This window comes from Cupressus sempervirens, chromosome 6 (genome assembly GCF_028749045.1).
Source record: "Cupressus sempervirens isolate cs-2001-9-10 chromosome 6, ASM2874904v1, whole genome shotgun sequence".
Taxonomy (NCBI): Eukaryota; Viridiplantae; Streptophyta; class Pinopsida; order Cupressales; family Cupressaceae; genus Cupressus; species Cupressus sempervirens.
Window position 1 is genome coordinate 621227178 of NC_143123.1, and position 21544 is coordinate 621248721.

A 21544-nucleotide genomic window follows, 5' to 3' on the forward strand; every position below is an offset into this window, starting at 1 on the left:
ATTCCCAACTAAACATCTTTGCAAATTATCCAAGCTTCTATTCACAACCTTTGTCCATCCATCTATTTATGGATGGAATGTAGAACTAAACTTCAGCTCAGTACCCATCTTCTTCCACAATTTTTTGCAAAAATAACCATCAAACTTACTATCTTTGTTAGAAATAATGCTTCTTGGTAATCCATGCAATCTCACAATCTCCTTAAAGAAAAGTTTAGCAACATGCTCAGCATTTGATGTGTTCTTACATAGTATGAAATGAGCCATCTTAGAAAATTTATCCACTACAAAAAATATGGAATCATACCCCTTCACTACCTTAGGTAATCCAAGAACAAAATCCATATTGATCTTAGTCCAAGGTTTCTTAGGAATAGTAATAGTTGTATAAAAACTAGTATTTTGACTCATTCCTTTTGCAGCTTGACAAACTCCACAACTCTTTACAAATTTCTAAACATCCTTATACATTTGTGGCCAATAATACTTATCTTTCAGGAAACTCAATGTCTTATCAATTCCAAAATTTCTAGCCAATCCACCACTATGCTTTTCCTTAATCAGATTCAACATCATAGAACTTCTAGGAATACACAACTAAATACCTTTGAACAAAATAACTTCTTGAATGAAATACTTATCATACTTACTAATGTGATTTGTTAGATTGGGTGCTCTACACTCTCTCCACACTTTAGAAAAATTAGGAACAACATCATACAACTCTTTCATTTCATCAAAACCAAGAACTTCAACCTGTATTTTTGTTAGCAAGGAATGTCTCCTGCTCAAGGCATCAACAACTCTATTAGTAACTCAACTCTTATTCTTGATAACAAATGTGAAACTCTGCAAATACTCCACCTACTTCATATGTCTTTTTTCAATTTATGTTGACTTCCCAGAATCAAATAATGTCTCCACTTCTTCAATTCTTGAACAATGGCATAAAAATCTTTATCATACAAAGAATATTTCCTTTTGGCATCATTCAACATTTCACTAAAGAAAGCAACTGGTTTACCTTCTTGACTTAATACAACTCCTATTGCATTACCACTTGTATCACATTCAACTTGAAATACCTTTTTAAAATTAGGTAAAGCTAATATAGGTAATTTAGCAACCTTTTGTTTCAAAGTCTCAAAACTCTTATCAACTCCATGTGTCCACTTGAATTCCTTTTTATCTGCCCTCATTTTCTTAGTCATAGCATTACAAATAACACTAGAATTCTTTATAAATTTTCTATAAAAACTAGCCAAACCATGAAATGATCTTACCTCACCCATATTCTTAGGTGTAGGCCATTCTAAAATTTCTTTAACCTTCTCAGGGCCCATCTTCAATCCATCAGCTGAAATTAAAAATCCATAATACACAATCTCCTCTTGCATAAAAGAATACCTTTTTAGATTAATCAGCAACTTTTCCTCTTTCAACTTTTGGAGTACTTGTCTAATATGCTCAAGATGTTCTTCCTTAGTCTTACTAAATATCAAAATATCATCCAAATAAACAATCACAAATTTACCCAAAAATCTTTTTAGAACTTCATTCATCAACTTCATGAAAGTACTAGGTACATTAGTCAAACCAAAAGGCATAACCAACCATTCATACAAACCATCTTTTGTCTTGAAAGCAATCTTCCATTCATTACCTTCTTTGATTTTGATCTGATGATAGAAACTCTTCAAATTAATCTTTGTAAAATATTTTTCTCCACTCAAATAATTCATTATGTCATCCATCCTCGGTATAGGAAACCTATATTTCACTGTTATCTTGTAAATGGCTCTGGAATTAGTACACATTCTCCATTCTCCATTCGTTTTAGGTGCTAACATAGTAGGTAGAAGACATGGACTCAAACTTTCTCTGATCAAACATTTCTACAACAACTCATGTACTTGTCTGTTAAGTTCTTCATTCTCTGCAAGTGTCAATCTATATGGTGCTTTTTTTGACAAACTAGCTCTAGGAATTAGATCCATACAATGACTTATACTTCTTACTAGAGGTAAACCATCAGGAATATCATTAGCAATAATTTTTTTATACTTATTCATCAATTCTATAATTTCTACTGGTACTCGGCTATCACTATCTACTGTCACTCGATCATTACTAGCTTCTACTGCTCAGTCATTACTATAAACACTCGGTCGTCTAGGAACTATGAAAAAATAGAATTGATTCTTTTTCATTTCATTTTCAAATTGTTTCCCATTAACCATGAAAATTTTTACAGTAGTACAATTAACCTTATCTAGACTTTCAATCAAAGGCAACAATGTTTGTTTCTTCCCATTTACCCAAAGATAATATTGATTCAATGTTCCATCATGTACAACATATCTATCATATTGCCAAGGTCTACCCAAAAAAATATGACAACAATCCATGGGCATAATATCACAAAAAACTTCATCAAAGTAATGTCTAATTTTGAACTTCACAAAGCATTGATCACTTACCAATATCTTATGCTCATCTTTGATCCATGGAACATGATAAGGTTTGGGATGTATCAACCTTTGCAACTACAACTTGGTAACCAACTCTTCTAATGACATATTTGTAAAAATTCCACTATTAATGATCACTTTGCAGCATTTTCCAGCCATCTTACATCTTGTATTAAAAAGGCTTCTCCTTAAAAGAGGTTGCTCATCACTTCCCTTATTACATAAGGTTCTTCTCACCATCATATTTTCTCTAGCCTCAGGTCCACTTGGTGAACCCTCATCATCTCCTTGAATCACAAAATTTCTATTACCTGGCCTACTTTCAGAGGATCTACATTCAAAAGATCTATGTCCCTCTTTACCACATCTGAAACAATTACCATGAAATCCACCTCTAGAATAGGAATTACCTCTTCCTTGGTAAGAACTAGTGCCTCCTTAGTAAGAATTACCACTTTTCCATTCGGTCTTACCTTTGTTATCATTCTTCCATTCAGATTTTCCTTTATCCTGCATAGAACTATCAGAACTACCACCTTCACCATAAGATCTACCTCTACCTCTCTAGAATCTACCACCTCTACCTCTTTCTCTTTGCTCATGCTTCTTTTTCAAGATCTCCTTAGTTTTCAAGACATATTGATATGCTTCTTCTACACTTTCCAATTTCAAAAAAATTATTTCATCTTGTATTCTAGATCTCAATCCATTAATGTACCTTGCAATTTTCTCAACATCATCATCCACATGTCCAAATCTAATGGCCAATCTATAGAATTCCTCAGTATATTCTTTCACAGTCATATCTTTTTGTTTGAAATTTTGCATCTTTCTCAACAAGCTAACTTGGTAATTAGTAGGAAAGAACTTGTTCTTTACCTTGTTCACCATCTTTAGCCAAGTTTTGATCTTCTCCTTTCCTCTCCTCTTTCTATCAGTTTGCAAGTGCTCCCACCATAGTCATGCATGACCTTTCAACCTAGAGACTACAATCTTTACCTTTTTATTATCAAGAGTGTTTTCATACTCAAAGAACTTCTCCATATCAGAGATCTAATCCAACATAACATTGGTATCCAATTTTTCATCATAAGGAATGACTTCTATAGCAGGCTTTGAATTTTCCCTAGACAAGACTTGCAACAATCATTCCTCATCTTAATCTTCTTTAGGTTCTGGATTATGATTTGGTGCTATTGCTTCATCATCACTTACATAATCAAGATGTGCTCCTCTCCTCTAGGCTATCTCCATAGCATCTAATCTAGCTACAATTTGTCTCAACTTATCCAATATAGTATCATCAACATTTCTTCTACCACGAACCATCTTTACAAATTAGGTTCCTACAAGATTGTAACCCTCTACAAGTTATAGGTCAAATCCATAGATCTATAACCCTACAACAAAATTTGAATTAGGGTTTTACATGCTCTAATATCCACAAGGATGAATCTCAAGCTCTAATACCAATTGACATAGGCCAAGGAGTGAATAACTAGGGCCGAAGACACACCTAGCTATCCAAACCACCCTACAAGAGTTAACACAATGGAAGCAAACACAAGGAACAATAACCAAAGGAGGAAGAAGAGTGAGATATTTTTATTGATTCATCAAAATATCTTCATACATGCCTAGCTGTAAGGCCTTCTAGGTTATGGCCAATTACAAATGCATTCACATTCAAAGATTCAACTGTAAATTCACACTTTTAGTTCTACTCTCCAATCTGCTTCCCCAAAAACTTTCCTAACTCTAAGCCTAAACACTCTATATATACTTGCCAAAATGGCTTATAGATTATTCTAGAACATTACATAAGAAGAGAGCCAACCCAACAATGGTCTAGACACATCCCAAGAAAATATTTGAATATAAATATCATGATTGAAAATAAATCATGCAAGTTAGCTCATAGAAATCACGTCCAAATACTAGCACTCGACATACACTAGGTAACTCGGCACATGAAGAAACACTTGGCATACACTAGGTAACTCAGCACATGAAGAGTCACTCGACATACACTGGGTAACTTATCACATGAAGGAATTGCTACAGTAACTCGACACGTGAAGGACTACTAGGAACATGAAGGAACTACTAGGCACATGAAGGAATTGCTATGCACATGAAGGAACTAGACTACTAGGCACATGAAGGAATTGGATTGCTAGGCACATGAAGGACTACTAGGCACATGAAAGAACTGCTAGGCACATGAAGGACTACTAGGCACATGAAGGATTTTCTAGACACATGAATGATTACTAGGCACATGAAGGAATTACTAGACACATGAAGGATTGCTAGGCACATGAAGGACTAGTAGGCACATGAAGGAACTACTCGGCACATGAAGGACTACTAGGCACATGAAGGAATTACTAGGCACATGAAGGACTGTTAGGCATATGAACGAGTTGCTAGGCACATGAAGGATTTTCTAGGAACCAACTTGTATAATGAACAAAAATGAGCAAGATAACAAGGCAACCCAAGATGCTCCTACATCAATACTTCTTGCAATTGTGGCAGTGACCTTCAAATCTTGGTGTCTTAATAGTCCTAGTCCTCTAGTCATGTGCTTGATGTCATTTCTTGTTGCACTTGTGATAGTGACCCATTTTCTTAGGTTTTTCATGCTGATGGAAATTCTTGCTCCTGCACGCATTAGAGGTATGTCCCTTTTTACCACAAAAATGATAAGTAGGTTTAGTGTTCTTACCTTTTTCACTTCTTTCTTTTCTAGTCTTTGATGATTCTCCTTTTTCAGTGCTGGTGTAACCTAGTCCTAAACTATCATTACTAGATCTTGGTGATTTTAGTAGTTGTTCAAAGTACTTGATGGCCTCATTGGGTTTGTTGAAGCTCTGTACAATTTTCTTCCCTCTTTTTAGGTCATTTTTTAGTTGTTCATTTTGCATCTTCAGTGTGGATATTTCAATGTCCTTGACATTTAGTTCATGATGTGTATTCATCATTTGACTTAGGGTGTCTAGCTGCATGTTAGAAATTCTTGGAAGTTCAATTGACTTTTCTTCTAGTATGTTGGCAAGGTTTCTCTTGTCCTCTTCTAGCATAGCCTTATCTTCAATCGCCCTTTTCTTCTGTTTAGTCACTTCATAAAGCATCATGACTTGTGATTCTTGTTCAAGCTTGAGTTTTCTAATCTCTTCTTCTTGAGCTCTATTCTTCTCCATCAAGTTTTCTATTTCTGCATCAAATTATTTGGAATCCCCATTTGAAAACACTTTTGAGGTGTCAATCTCCTTGTATTGTGTATCATTTTCAGCTATGGCAATCTCTCTTCTTCTCTTTAAGGATTTTCTCAATTCTTCTCTAGCTTCTTCCAAAGTATGTAGAGTGAGTTGTATATCAATCACCTAGTTTTCTATGACCTTCCCAAGTTTGTAGACTTCCATTTCTAGATCTTTTCTACAAGCTATAAGGCTCCTTCTTGTGAGAACTTAGCTTTGATACCAATTGTTGGATTTTACAAATGGGAAGATTTACTTCTAAGAGGGGGGGTGAATAAAATGTAAATACTTTAGTCTTTTTAAAATTTTTTAGCTGAGATCATTCACACGCATCTACCATATCTAGTTAGCATAAAAGTAAAAATATGCATGAAAATAGATAACACAAGATTTGGTCCCCAAAAACCCTCCAAAATGAGAAGGTAAAACTGGGGTGGGGATGACACCCACAAATTATCACCACAACAATATGTAACTATTAAGGTTACAAAGTTTGACCACTTCCAATGGTTTTCCCTATGAAAGGCCTACTCTATTAAAGGCTTTAAACTTTGTTAAAAGTGACATGTTTAAAGGATTTACAAACATTCACTTGGAATGTTACCTTGTTAAAGGATTTACAACCTTGTTAAGGATCTACAATAGGGCTGCTAAACCAACCTAGCATCATAGGATTTCTATTCCTAATACAATTGCTAGAGAGTATTAGAATGTGTTGACCTGATGACTTACAATCTTTAATTGCTGATTCTAGATCCTTGTTCTACTCAATCTGATCTAATCCTTGCTAATATGATATATCTCTCCTCAAAGTGTTGATGCTCTATTCTTAACCAGCTAAATTTTGCAATGTTACTCTTTGTTCTAAGTCCTTATACCCCTTTGAACTCTACTAGAATTCTCCCATACAACTCTCACACCTTAGTAAATAATGGGGTATTGCCCTCCTTTTAAAGGATTCAAAGACTTAGGGTTAGGTATGAATCTGCGATTAGTATTCATCCATCTTTTCCAGCTCAGTTCTTTCACTTTTCCTATTAGTTACATACCTTCTCCATTTTTCGTAGTGGATTCTTGTTGATTAAATAGGGAATGTAAAATATTTAATCTTATCTTTAAGATCCTTTGAGATTCATCTTGAGTTGGCTAAAAAATAGGTTACATCTAAGTTTGTGAAGACACAAACTCATTTGTTGATTCTATGTTACTTAGCACTTACTAATTGTTGATGCTTGCCACGTATAGGATTTCTATCTTGCTTGGCTCCTATAGTAATTTTGTCTCATTTAGAATCTATACTTTGTGTGGCACATATAGTTGCTTGACATTTGTAGTGATTCAACACTTGAAACTTTCTCGACCCCTATTGAATTTCTAGCTCAGCATGTACTATAGCTTGGCATCTATATTATACTTGGCATCAACTTAAAAATTGGTTAAGTGTGTTGACACTCAATTTTCAAAATCAATCTGAGACCAACAAGAAAACCATGTGATGCTTGAGCCAAGGAGAACTTGAGGCAAATATAATAGCCCAGTGGAATGGATGTGGTCTATCCATTGCAAACATTTCTTATCCACTTATAGAATTTTCAATGAGAGTTATTGCTCACAAATTCTATCAATCTAGAAGATTAAATAGTGTGTCGAGTATGGCTATGGACCAAAAATGGAAGATTGTGGTGAAAGATCATGAGTATGATCTTGCGATGTTGCAAATGTTACAACTAGTAGAAAACCTATTATCCATAAGAAAGGAAAAGAATTCAATATGCAATTTTGGTTCCCTAATTTTTTGTACATTCTTTTATGTTCAAAAGTTTTTTCCTAGCATAGGTAATATTGTATGGGAACAATACCAACCAGTTATAATGAAAATCAATAAGTTTATTACTTAATCGGGAGACAATTTTGATAATGCAATGAATACATATTTTGATGAATTCAAGTTGAGAATGAAAATTCTAGAGGAATTGGTCACAAAATCCTACAGTGACATTTTTTTCTTGTTGTTTTGAACAACACATTTGTGCAAGCAATAAAGCAAAGGAAGCATGGCTATAAAGTTTTGGATATGAAATAGAGAGTGATGATGTTAGTGCAAAAATTGACACATTATTAAAAGAAGAGATAGATGTCCATGCATAACCATTTAGAAGATATGAAGAAGAAAAGGAAAGGATAATAGTGAACATAAAGATATCTTCCAAAGAAAAGAAAATGAAGAAGATTATTGAAGAGCTAGAAGCTAAATTAGGCACCCTAGACAAGGGAAATGAGCCATTATAATTGACTTAATATCTCGGTGAAGAAAAAGAATAAGAGAGTGGTTATGAGGAAGAAGAAGAAGAAGAGGAAGAAGGTGACAAGGGTAAAGCCCTAGTTTTTTCATGCCAAAAAGCAAGAAGGCTCAAAGATCAATGAAGAGGAAGGCAATGACACCTATACCACCAACTAAGCCAAGGACCAGGGAAACTAGTATTATCAAGTAGTTTGTAAAGCTCAAAGTAGTAGAGACTACTGATTCTAGTGAACCTCAAAATAGAAGAAGGATACTAGTTAGAGGAACACCTCTCAGGAAGATCAAGACTATTGAAGAGGCATGTGATAGCCTAAGAAGATATGTAGGTTTAGCTAGTTTCAAATATGTGAGATATGATACACTAGATAATGATGATAGAAATAAAGTTGAGAAAGCTATGGTGAAAATGATTACAAATCAAAAGCTAGCTCCTAGTGCAATAGAGAAGATGATAGCCAAAGATCTATATGATAGATAGTGAGGAAATAACAATAGGTTAAAGTAACAAAAAATTAGATAAGAGCTGACACACTAGTCAGAGTTATGTTGGATCTATCTAAAGAAGAAAAAGACACATTTTTGAAACAACATATGACAAAATTTGTTCCTAAGTACAAAATGTTCTTGATACCACTAAATAAAGAGGAATTTGTATGAAAATAGAGAAAATTGTTGTGGAAGAGCATTTTTGGGCTTACAAAAACGAAGGTAGAAACTGTGAATATTGATGAACATAGTAGTAGAGAAATCTTAGGTGTACCAAGTCCACAATGTTAGAGTAATATTTTTCTTTCTTACTACTTAAATATTTTTGATTTAATTACTTAAGTTATTACTCTTTAGTGTTTAAGCTTTCTCTTAGGTGCATTAATAATTAATTCTTATATTAATTATTAATGTGCAACCTAGCTTTCTTAGGCTTTATGGTTTCGTTCACCTTTAAAGTTGAATGCTTTTATTTTCTTCTTCATTATCTTGGAATACATTTTGCTCTCACTCCATTGAGATTTCCAAGATGCACTTTTTTCCTTCTCTAGTTTCTCTTAATCAACATGTTATTTGCATGCAAGTGTTTTTAGTGAGCTATGAAGTTGGTTTTCACAACTTCTACATGGTATGAAAACTTGCCTGCTACTACTTGGTTTGGAGATCTTGAAGCCACGATTTGAAGATAGAAACCTTAGCTTTTTCAAGGTTTTTTCCTTCAATCTAGAGGAGGGACCTTTTTTTGGTGCACTTTGGGCAAAAATAGATGCCACCATCATGCTTAGAAGGCCTGGTATAGTCAAAATTCATATAAAATTTGTAAATTTTGGCCACCATAGCCTGTTAAAAAAAAATTTGGCCTCCCAAGCACCGTAAAGATATGAAAATTAAAAAAACCATTTTTTTGGGTGCACCACCTAGTGACCACCAACACACCACGCTGATGAAACTAGTGCACTGCCCATGCTCAACTTGCACCCCACCATAGCCAACACACCACTAGTGGCCCGATCCATGCCTAGCCACTGTTAGTAGGTCGCCCTTCTGCCACCACTGTTGGCATAGCACTACTCGACAACTATCATTTCCTGTGTAACACCACCCAAAAAATACTACCATTGGCACCCTCCCACACCCTAGTTTCTAATGTCACATCTTGGCCTGCTATCATCACTTTTCTGATGGCTAACATCAACATTATGATGGGTGGCATCATCAGTCTAACTGGGCAGATTTTCAGGTTACTAATGTCTTTTTTTTGTGAACTAATGTCATTTTCTAGCCACCATATTTTTTTGAAAAAGGACCATTTGACTACCACACGGTTGTCAAATTTTTTCTCAAGCTTGTAGTTTTTCAGAGAGCCTTTTTTTGGAGAAGTAGTTCATTTTTTGGCCATAACTTGAGCATATGGAGATCTTTGTTCAATCCAAAAGAAGCATTGGAAAGCTAGTTCTGAGCCAGAGATGATGATGTAGCTCTTTTTTTGTTATGAGGCCATTTGATCTCTTAATTTTGGCATTGAAGTAGAGACTTTAGTTTCCTCCCTATCTACATCTATAGTCCACATTTTCTTCTTAGTTTCCGTGCTTTCAATTTGGCATCAATTTGGCATGGCTATGTGTCGCAATTACGATAGCAATGTGTCACCACTATGATAGTAATAGATGCCATTATTTTTTAGTCACAAATTATGATGTCTATCCTATATTTTCACAATTATGAAGCCTATCTGTCGCTATGCAACCACTTTATTGTGACATCAACCCCATCACAATTCTTGTGGATGATGTCACAATTGCAGCAAAAAAATCAAGAAATTTCGATGGCAGTTGGTGTCATAGCTACAACAACCTCCTCATAATGCTTGTGGCTGACATCATAATTATGACGAACACCCTAGAAATTGTGATGGCAATTGGTGTCACTGCTATAGCAACCCTATTGCAAAGCTTGTGGTTGACATTGCAGTTGCGATGGATACAAAGTTAAAAAAAACAAAAATTCCTCAGTTATATTCATTTATCAATCACTGCCCATACTGACCTTTGATGTCCTCCTCATCTTCTTCATAATCTGCCCTTGCATTAAGGGCAAGCATTTGGAATATAAGCCAAAAAAAAGAAGCATCTAAAGGTAGGAAGGCAGCTCCACCATATAAGCCAGTCTTTGTAGTTGGGCATTTTGTTGTGAGATCATGATGTACATTTCGTGTTTTATGCAGACTCTCTATGATTGTAGCACACATCATCAAGGCTTCCATAAGAAAAGAGATGGCCTTGGTATACAGATACATGATATTAGCATGGGAAAACACATTTAGCTATCCAGACACCCTTTTATTTATATCCAAAATTGAAAAGGTTAAAGTAGTAAGTTGTTTCAAATAGCTAGTTGATTAAACTCCATTGGCTCATCTCACGTTAAATTATAACAATGTTATCCAATCCTTGAATTTTCTCTTCCATTCAACATTTATGTCCTCAAACACTTAAACAAGGAAAAGAAACTAGCTGTACACTGTAGATAGAGAATATTAAAAATGTGCTGACTAGTATCATTTTTCTATTTTCTTTTTAAGATTCCAAACATTGCTGATAAAAAATGCTAACATGGTTAAATTCAAAAGCTATCAAGACATATGTTTGTGATTACTTACACAACAATAGTGAAAAACACCACCAGAGAAGTGGTCCTCTGGAGAGCGTACATAGGAACAACTTTCCCTTTGTAGGGATAAAATATAGCTACAACCCCAAACATAGTTGATAAGAATGACAATATGATTGAGAAGCTGCCCAATGCAATAGTTGGATCAGAAGGGTATTTACAGATGACAACGCCCTTCCCTATAATAGCGGTTCTTGAAGTAGGCTGCAGAACACATAAAGGAAGTAAAATATTAACTATAGCTTTGTAAAACTAAGTTAGTGTTTTCAACTACAAAGGAAAAAGTTAAATTTAAATTTTTCTGCATACATAATCGAATAATCAATTTATTCTGAATACTAAAGTAGATTGGTAAAATACAATGTGGTCCCTAGAAATTTAAACTAACAAAAATCCTGATATACTTGATGTCATGCATCTTGCTACTAATGGGTAATTATATGGATATTGTAAAGAAAATGAGGAATTTCTTTTTACAAGGAACAAATACCAATAAGAAATTTGTATTTATGGCTTGGAACATAATTTGTTAACTAGTGGGATATGGGGGAACTAGTATCAAAAATAAACTACATCAAAACAAAGCTTTAGGGGCAAATTATTTTTGGAAAATTCATCATGAGCCACATTTCAAATGGGTTATAATCTTAAGAGAGAGATACCTTGCAAACCTAAATAGGGAGGAAGCCTTAAGAATTACAAAATTTCCCAAAGGATCCTAAATATGGATCTTTATATCTAACTCTATCAAAATAATGCTAGACAACACCACATGGAACATAATGGAGGGAAGTAAAGATTTATTTTGGGATCATTCATAGGGAGGATACCCATCATTAGACAACTATTGAATTTAGAAGGATGAAAAAAAATGCCTTGAAAGATAAGGAAATATGTGAAGGGCAACATTACAATCCAAAACCTAACCCTAAGAGTATGTTGAAATGGAAACAATTGGAAAGTCTAAGATTGCATCGAGAAAACATAGACAACCTAAATAAAATCTTCAAAGATAGGTTTTTCATTCTTAAACCAAGTAGTGATGAAATCATATGGAATGGTGCTAAATCAAGAAAATACGGTGGGAAGGAAGCATACAAGGTAATCTCCAATCAACAAAATCAAACTGAATCTCAAATGCCAATTTAGTTATGCTAGAGAAAAGTGTCCCTGTCAAAAGTGAGAGTCTTTTCTTTGGTGGTGTTACAAGGGAAGATCTTGATTTTAGACAAGTTTAAAAGGTTTGGATTCTAAGGGCCATCAATATGCCCCCTTTGCCAAATGAATGAGGAGTATGCCAATCATCTACTACTCACCCTTTTTTTTTATCACAACATTGGTAGTGGTTGTGTGCAAAATTAGGGTGGCTCTATGCATTACCAAATGATATGTTGTCCCTTTTTCAATCATGAACATTAATAAACCAAGAGAGTTTATGTGGAAACTTGTAGATTATATCACCCTCAATCCTTATCTAGGAATTGTGGAAGGAAAAGAATAGAAAAATCTTCCAAAACAAAGGCATGGGCATTATTTCATTGTTAAACAAAATAGAATCAACAATAGTAGAAAGTTAGAAACAATGAATTCATGAATCTCAGTTCAATGATCTTCCCCAAAATTTCATACCGGATGGGATGGTTAAATTGGTTTGAACTCATTGTTCCTTGGGTTATAGGTAAAGGAGGGAAAGTTAGCTCGAGGAAAAGAGAGAATTGTAAATGGGCCTAGCCAACCAATGGTTGTACATGTTAAACTGTTATGGAGCCCAAGAGGAAACTGCAACCCATCGGGTGTTGGATGTATCATTCACTCTAGCAATGGAGAGACTATAGCAAGGTTAGCACTACCCCTAGCTGAGGATACCAATAATATGGTGGAATTTAAAGCCTTACGAAAAAGGATTATCCCTGTGCCTAGAATTGAAGTTACCAAAAATTAGAAATTGAAGGGGACTCTTTGATTGTGATAAATGTAGTAAGATCAAAGGCTAACCCAAATTGGAGATTGCATTCTCTATTGGAAGTTGTGTTATCTTTTATTAACAAATTAGAGAAGGTTACATCTACCACATCTACAGAAATGGAAATAGTTTTGCGGATGGTTTAGCCAAGATGACTCTGAAGAATTGAACCCACAAAAGGACAAAGTGGAAAAAGGATCTTTGAATTCCTCAGATGGAGGAGTAATAGATCAAAATCTCCTTACTCTACTTTCTTTTCTTTTTTTAAAAAAGTGGTCATGTAGCTTCTAATGTTCCTCTACCAGTTTATCAAAATCAAATTTTAGGCTAGGGGAGTCAGCTCGAAATTTAGACTCATTTTTTGAACTTGTGTCTTCTTTTTTTGGCTTGAACTACTTTTAGAAACTGTCACTTCAAAAGATGTTTCTATCATACTTCAATATAAAACTCTTGGCTTTAGCTGCCCCTTATTTAGCTATAAGAAAAAATCAAATTTCCAAATGAGACATTACATAATCGTAAAGCTTATTATTATTGTAATGTGCCATGTCAAATGCTTGTAGTAGAATAATTGACTTTTCTTTGTCATGATCTTGTGAAAGTAGCCTCTTCCAAAGATATGTCTTAGCAACACAATGCAAGCTATATATTGACACTAAGATTTGACCGTGCAATAGAAATGATTCATTTGGAATATAATAAAAATAGTATAATGAACAGGTACTAAAATATCATAGCACAAATTGTAATGTGGACTTCACAAGCAAAAAATTAAAGGCTGAACAATGTAGATGATAGATCTATATAACTACTTCTATGAAAGCATTACTATCCCTCAAGAGACAGTCAAGATGATGACATTAGATAAACATCCCAAAGAAAGATTCAATTCATAGAAACCAAAGTAAATAAGAACTAGTAAAAGTTTTTTTCACCAAGAAATAATGTAGTTGAAGCACCACCCAGAAAACAAAATGCTCGTTCTCTATGTACCTTGAATTAAGAGGTTCTCTTTAGGTAAAGCCAAATAATAATTAAATTTCAAAATTTATGAAACTAAAGAAAATGTTAGATTTTACTGACCAATCATTAACTTGACAAAATACATAAAACATATCACTTATTAAACAGAATCTTTGTATCTTGTGCTTTTCTCTAAGCTTGGCCTCAAGGATATAATTGTTTACTGTAGGTGGAGAGACAGTGGCAAAGTAGAGGAAGAGTTCTACCTTCATTAATTTATTAGTTGCTAATATAATCCCAAATAATGTGGCATTAAGATCTAAATTTTAAAAGCAAGTGCATCATACATTTCACAAACCCAATTTAAAATAACTACAATATAATGTCAACTTGCCTGAGATTTTTAGTTTACTATGTACATGCATACAAATTTAAATGCTAATATATCACATACTAGAAAATGATTTACTTTTATGAAAGATATATATGTCATTAAACTCCTTAGAGAGTGTGCAAATGATTTTAAGCATTAATTGTTTACACACATTGTCAGTAAGGAATAGTTTGAACAAAGTATGTAGGTCACTGTTAAACCCATAGTCATAGGTTTGGCATGAGCAGCTCTAGCTAGAATTTTATATTTAGTTGTCAATACCTGCCCATACTAACCTTTAATGTCCTCCTTGTCTTCTTCATAATCTGCCCTTGTGTTAAGGGTAAGAATTTGGCATATAAGCCAAAACAAAGAAGCATCTAAAACCAGTAAGGTAGCTCCACCATATAAGCCAGTCTTTGCAGCTGGGCATTTTTTTGTGAGATCATGATGTACATTTCATGTTCTATGTAGACTCTCTGTGATTGTAGCCCACATGATCAAGGCTTCTGTGAGAAAAGAGACGGCCCTGGTATAAAGATACATGATATTAGCACGGGAAAACACATTTAGCTATCCAGACATTGTTTTATTTATTTCCAAAATTGAAAAGGTTAAAGTAGTAAGTTATTTCAAATAGCTAGTTGATTAAACTCCACTAGCTCATCTCACGTTAAATTATAACAAGGTTATCCAATCCTTGAATTTGCTCTTCCATTCAACATTTATGTCCTAAAACACCTAAATAGGGAAAAGAAACTGACTGTACACTATAGATAGAGAATATTAAAAATGTGCTGACTAGTATATTGAAAATGCACCTATCATTTTTCTATTTTCTTTTTAAGATTCCAAACATTGATGATAAAAAATGCTAACACGGTTGAATTCAAAAGCTATCAAGACATATGTTTCTGATTACTTAAATAGCAATAGCGAAAAACACCACCAGAGAAGTGGTCCTCTGGAGAGTGTACATAGGAACAACTTTCCCTTTGTAGGAATAAAATATAGCTACAACCCCAAACATAGTTGATAAGAATGACAATATGATTGAGAAGCTGCCCAATGCAATAGTTGGATTAGAAGGGTATTTGCAGATGACAATGTCCTTCCTTGTAATAGCGGTTCCTAAAGTAGGCTGTAGAAGACATAAAGGAAGTAAAATATTAATTGTAGCTTTGTAAAACTAAGTCAGTGTTTTCAAATACAAAGGTAAAAGTTAAATTTAAATTTTTCTACATACATAATTGAATAATCAATTTATTCTAAATACTAAAGCAGATTGGTAAAATGCAATGTGGTCCCTAAAAAATATTGTTGGCTTCTAGCTACATCAAACCAAATCAAAGATGTAGTACTATCAAGCATGGGAATCACATGAAACTAATTGTCAGTTTATAGACATACTTCAATTATTTTGTATCATGTGCATGTGTGCTACTCATATGTTGCTTTTGTTGGCAATGTAATGATGAGAAGAGTTCACTAACATGGGGAGTCAAACTTATAGAGAGAAATGACCCCTGACAGATATATACTACACCCAAGGCAAGGTCCCTAAAGATGGAAACCAGATATTTGAGACATATTGCTTCAATTGGAAGTCTTCCAAATAGGGAAAAATAGAAATATATACTTAAGTATTATAAACAAGATAAAAGTTTCTCACACCTTGGTAAATTCTAATATAGATTGTATGACGAAGATTTTGCAGGAGACAACTATTAATGTTAGTACATTTACACCAAAGTTTAGGGAATGTGCATTATGTAGAAAATTCACGACTTCTTGAGTAGAGTCAAAAAATCCTTATGTACGAATAAGAATAGCTAAAGATTTGCTAAGCATTTGAGAGTCATTCAAAGCATTCCATACTTCAAAATTTCAATTAAAGAAGGAAAAAATGTTTAATACTTGATAAAGCCTATACTGTAAATAATCAAATAGATACAATTGACAATTCTAAAAGATGAGATAGGTAAACATTCTGCCTTATGCATACATTATTTCTAGAGCTATATAATTAGATTGGAAATTTTAAAAAATAGTATACTTTTCTACTTGGATAAGGAAAATTGAGCATGAAGATAATACTTACCTTACCCATAATACTGCACTGTCGATTTATTCCCACCCATTCATAAGTTTTCCCATCAAAATAGCGCACAGTTTTAATACTTGCACATATACCTTCACAAGAAAAAACAATAATGACATTAGGACTAGATTTGTATATTGCTTAAACAATCCATGACACAAAAAAGTGGAAATCAAAGTAAGGTTTGTGATTTTTTTAAAGATTGAACTCTCCAATTTAGGCTCAGTTAAAATGAGGTGAGATGCTGAGTATGACATTTGTGGCCCTGATTATATTATTCATAAGCTTTCTTGTCTTTTCCACATTCCATGAGCATTCTATATTATTTGTCACAACCCATTTCATTAACTCATTATGTGAATAAAAAAATTGATTATTAACTAACTATTTATCTATGTGCATTTGATGTTTTGATACGATGAACTAAATGTGATGACACTAAATACAAATTTATGTCAATTAGTATTTTATTATTTTATCAATATCCATGACTTGATATCTTGTTAATGTAAATCTTTTCCATAGGTCCTCCTATTCGAATAATTTATAAATAAGATTGGTAAAATTGATTGTGTTTTGCAAATCATATATAGGCAATATTTTAATTATTTCTATTGACTTGAATTATGATCTTTTGATTTTGATATTGTCTAACTACAATCTATTGGCATGAGGTGGATACTGGTCAGTCCTTTTCCCCTCTCACTTGTTGAGTTAGGCATCATTTGGAAAAGGGAGGCTGATCATGATAGTGAGGAAATTGTATTATAAATTTTAAGAACTTGTACACATGCATCAATCATAAGTTGATTGTATGATAATGCAGGGTAGACATGCAAAGGTTTTCTCAAGTGTCATCACAAGTATCTGTACTCTCATTGCCTTTCTATCATTGCATGAGATAAAATGAAACATAGGGACTCATTGGTTCCCTAGTTAATTATGATAATCATATCATTGGTGATAACACAGTCCCAAGACAGTGCTGAGATCCAAGGATGCAATAAAAAAGCTACAAGTTTAGAACTTCATGACAGTTCAAAGCATGAAGCCTTAGATGCATAGGACAATAGTCTAAACATAGGACAAAATAGAGAAAAATTTAGTATCTTATTGAGCTTCACTTTGTTTCAAGAATGGTTTAATATTCTCTACTAAACAAGGTCAACCACATGAAGGTGGAAGCTCATTTGGCCCCACCACTATCCCCCTAACATCACTCTACATTCCCCGTTAACATCTAACATTCATTCATTATTTCAACCATTAATAAAATGTAACATTCAATCAATATCCAATGATAACATTCATTAAGACATTAGATTCGTTAACATGCAACATTCATCAATATTTTGCATTAACACATAATTCATGAAAATTCATTAGAACATAATTAAATTCATTGAGACATAAAATTCAGTCATTATCAATTAAGGTATGTAGATGACAATCATTTCTTTTTTTTCTTTCTATTTCTTTTTTCTATGTAAGCTCTAAGAGGAGCATTAGTGTCATCATCAATTCCCCCCTCATCAGTTGTTCTATTCTTTGTTCTTGATGATCTCAAATTCCTATGCTGTTGCAAAGGGGGGTCTTCTGCAATAAAAAATAAAAGAGTTAAATTAAAAATAATATATTATAATTGTTACAAGTATTTAATTATTTTAAATAACATAAGTGTGGTGCTCTTTACCTGATCTGACCACATCATTTTATCTAGACTCAACGTCAACACACTCATGAACATCGACCCCTCGATCCTTCATAGCTACTATACAAAATGTTACGTTAATCAAAACACCAATTGTAATTACATATAAAAAGTTTAATAGTAAATGTATACCTCCACCACTAGGATGCACATCATGTGAGCCTTCATCATCCATAGATTATGTAGAAGGCTTGTCAGGCTGCATTCCAACATCCTATGCATTGTTATCATTGCTTGCTTAAAATAGATATACTCACTTTATATTGGAGCTTAACATCAAATAGACTAATTGGTAAAGTATTCAATTTGAAATAAATTTCATTTAGCTTATTTACCTATGGGTCAGATGCATCATTATTAGAACCTTCCACACTAGTTTCAGCTCATAGCCATTTAGCCATGGCTCTATAGCCTTATTGGAAGCCAATTCTCTTATCCTCTTCTGTGAGGCATCTCTTGAACTCTAAGCCCTACATTTTTGCATGGTATGGTGAATTTTACTTGTATTGTTTCATCAACCAATGGAGGGTAGTTAAAATATCAAAAGGAAATACAAAAGTTGCCAAAACACTTGGTGTCAAGGTTGGGTGTATGAGGCCTTGAATGGTACAAGGGAGAAGTAACTAGTATGCAATCTTATGTGATGAGTTGGGTCCATGAAATAAAGGAGCAGTTGTAATAGCAGATTAGTTCCTTGTTTGAAGGTGAATCAAGCCTTGAATGTTCTTGTGGAGAACAAAGGATTGGGGTGATAACTTTAATTTCTTAGTTGTTCCAAGGTGCTAGGAGTTTTTTGGTGCTTCCAAAGCATGTTACTCTATATCATATATTGGTGTGGAGGAACACTGAGGTCCAAGTTGAGGATCAGGAGATAGACAAGCTAGTCTATCCTAGCATTTCCCATCACAATATATAAAAAATTTGATACAATTTTTCATTTACTAATACTTACAACTTGTGCTTGAAGTTTCGAAAAACCATTAGAGCTGAGCTTGTGTGTCCTGTGCTTTTCTAGTCTTGCCTTTGTTGCCTTTGATGTGTCAAGCAATCTATGAAAAGTTTGAAATATGTTAGATAGTATAAATATAGAGGTTAATTAGTACATAATTACATTCTCAAAAAATCACATACCTTGTTGTATGATCTACTAGTGTAATATTATTTTTCTTGTTAGCTTTATATTTTCCATCCAAAATCAGAGCCTGCCACTCAGCCTCAGGAACATAGGGCGGATGCTCATACCTGGGGTTATCCTGTAAACTTTTTCTATACTAGTCCCTAATATACTTCAAACATGAACCAAATTTTTCAAGGAGCTTGTTTCTCTCGAATGCACAAGGTCCAAAGAGTTGGGTCATGCTCTCTATAAGATGATCCTTCAATGGTTTGTCTTGGTTATTCCACCTTTTAAGTAAAAAAAAAAACATGTTAGACTCATAAATGAAGTGAAGCTACCTTTAATATAGTTCAAGAAATGGATGAAAAGGAAAACTATTCTAGCAATGAGATGAAATCAAAATAGTGGTTTGGGGTTTTAGTTATGATATGATGTTCCACCAAGTACGTAGGGTGGGCCCAAATATTTGCAAACACTCATCACCAAGTTTTTTCCAAAAAAAATCATTCCCTACAAAACAATCATTGGATCATTAGTTGATGAAGAGTGATAAAAAACTAAATTACTATTATATCACTATAGAATAATAATAACTTTAAAGTACCTGGACCTTTGGCTACTTTTAATGGAATGCCTTCATCGTTGCTGATGATCAATATGACATCCTTCACCATTCTTGTACTAGGAACATAGGAACATCCAGGAAATGATGCTGTAACTCCTATTGCAAAAAGTTTCATAAGTTTCATAAGTCATTGTCATGAAGTATAAAAGAACAAATGATAATTGATGTTAAAAAGTTGTAAAAAAAAAAAATGTTTGTTGCTGTCATAAGACAATTATGAAGGGCAGTTGGCATCTAAGGAGTCTTTGTTCAGTTTGGGAGGTTGATAATAAGCACAAAAGGTAGTTGCTTTGTTAGGCAAGAGCTAATTAGGCCTAATTGATTGTAGGGATGGCCATAGAAGGGTTCATCAGTCACAAGTTGAAAGGTTGATTTTTGTAGGGGTTTAAGAACTCAATAAAGGGTATTTGAAGAGGTGGAGAGGTTACCATGGTGTTTGAGAAATTTGGAAGAAAAATGCAATTTTCTTGCAAGATAGGGCTAATAGGACAGTCCTACAAAAGGCAGTTTTGAAGATTAGTATAGAGTTGATGCTTGGTAGGGGTTGGAACTCCTTAGTTATGCTATTTGAAGGTTATTGAGGCATTGGAAGGATTAGGAGAATCCTTGAAGATAGAGATTAAGTGTTGATTGCATGAAGGGTGAATTAGGAGTGTTCCCAATGAAAGGGAAGTTGAAACATGGACAAAGTGAATTGAAAGTTGTTCAAAATGAATCAAGGCAGTGAACCTATTACAAAGAAGTGTTTGGTTGATATCCTAAAGTTAGGGACTTCTTATTGATCCTTGAGTTGAACTCTAGTTCCTTGAGTGGATTCCACGACATTGTTGAATCCTCAGGTAACTTATGAAGGGTGACTATTGGGAAGACAAAAAATCAGATATAGATCAGAGCCAATAATTACAAGATAATTTTGGCAATGGATATATATATATATATATATATATATATATATATATATATATATATATATATATATATATATATATATATATATATATTGAAGATGATGAAAGCATTGATTACTACTAAGGAAGATCAAAGCAAGACAACTCCATTTATCATGAAGTAACTCATACACATTAGAAATGGAATCATACTTGATTTAAGTTTATAAGGCTCATATGAAATATCAACTACATCACTGTAGATTTATTACCCCATTAACCATTCTATGAAATCAAGGACATTATATTAGACAATTATTTCATCAATAAAAGAAATATTTATTCACATCTCATTGCATGATCAAGCACATGAATATGGTGTAGGGCACCTAACCTAGGAGGTAGGGGAACAAGTAGGGAATAAGTACCTAGGAGGTAAGAAACCTACCCACTCCATGGAAGGGTGGATTCAGAAATTTAGAAAGTTTTAACAAGGTTTGGTCCATAATTTAGTAAGTTGGCCCATGTTTGGTAATATTTTGTAATAAAGGCACATGTAAGGACCATTAGCACTTTGGTGTGGTTATAAACCAAGTGACTCAAATGGGACCA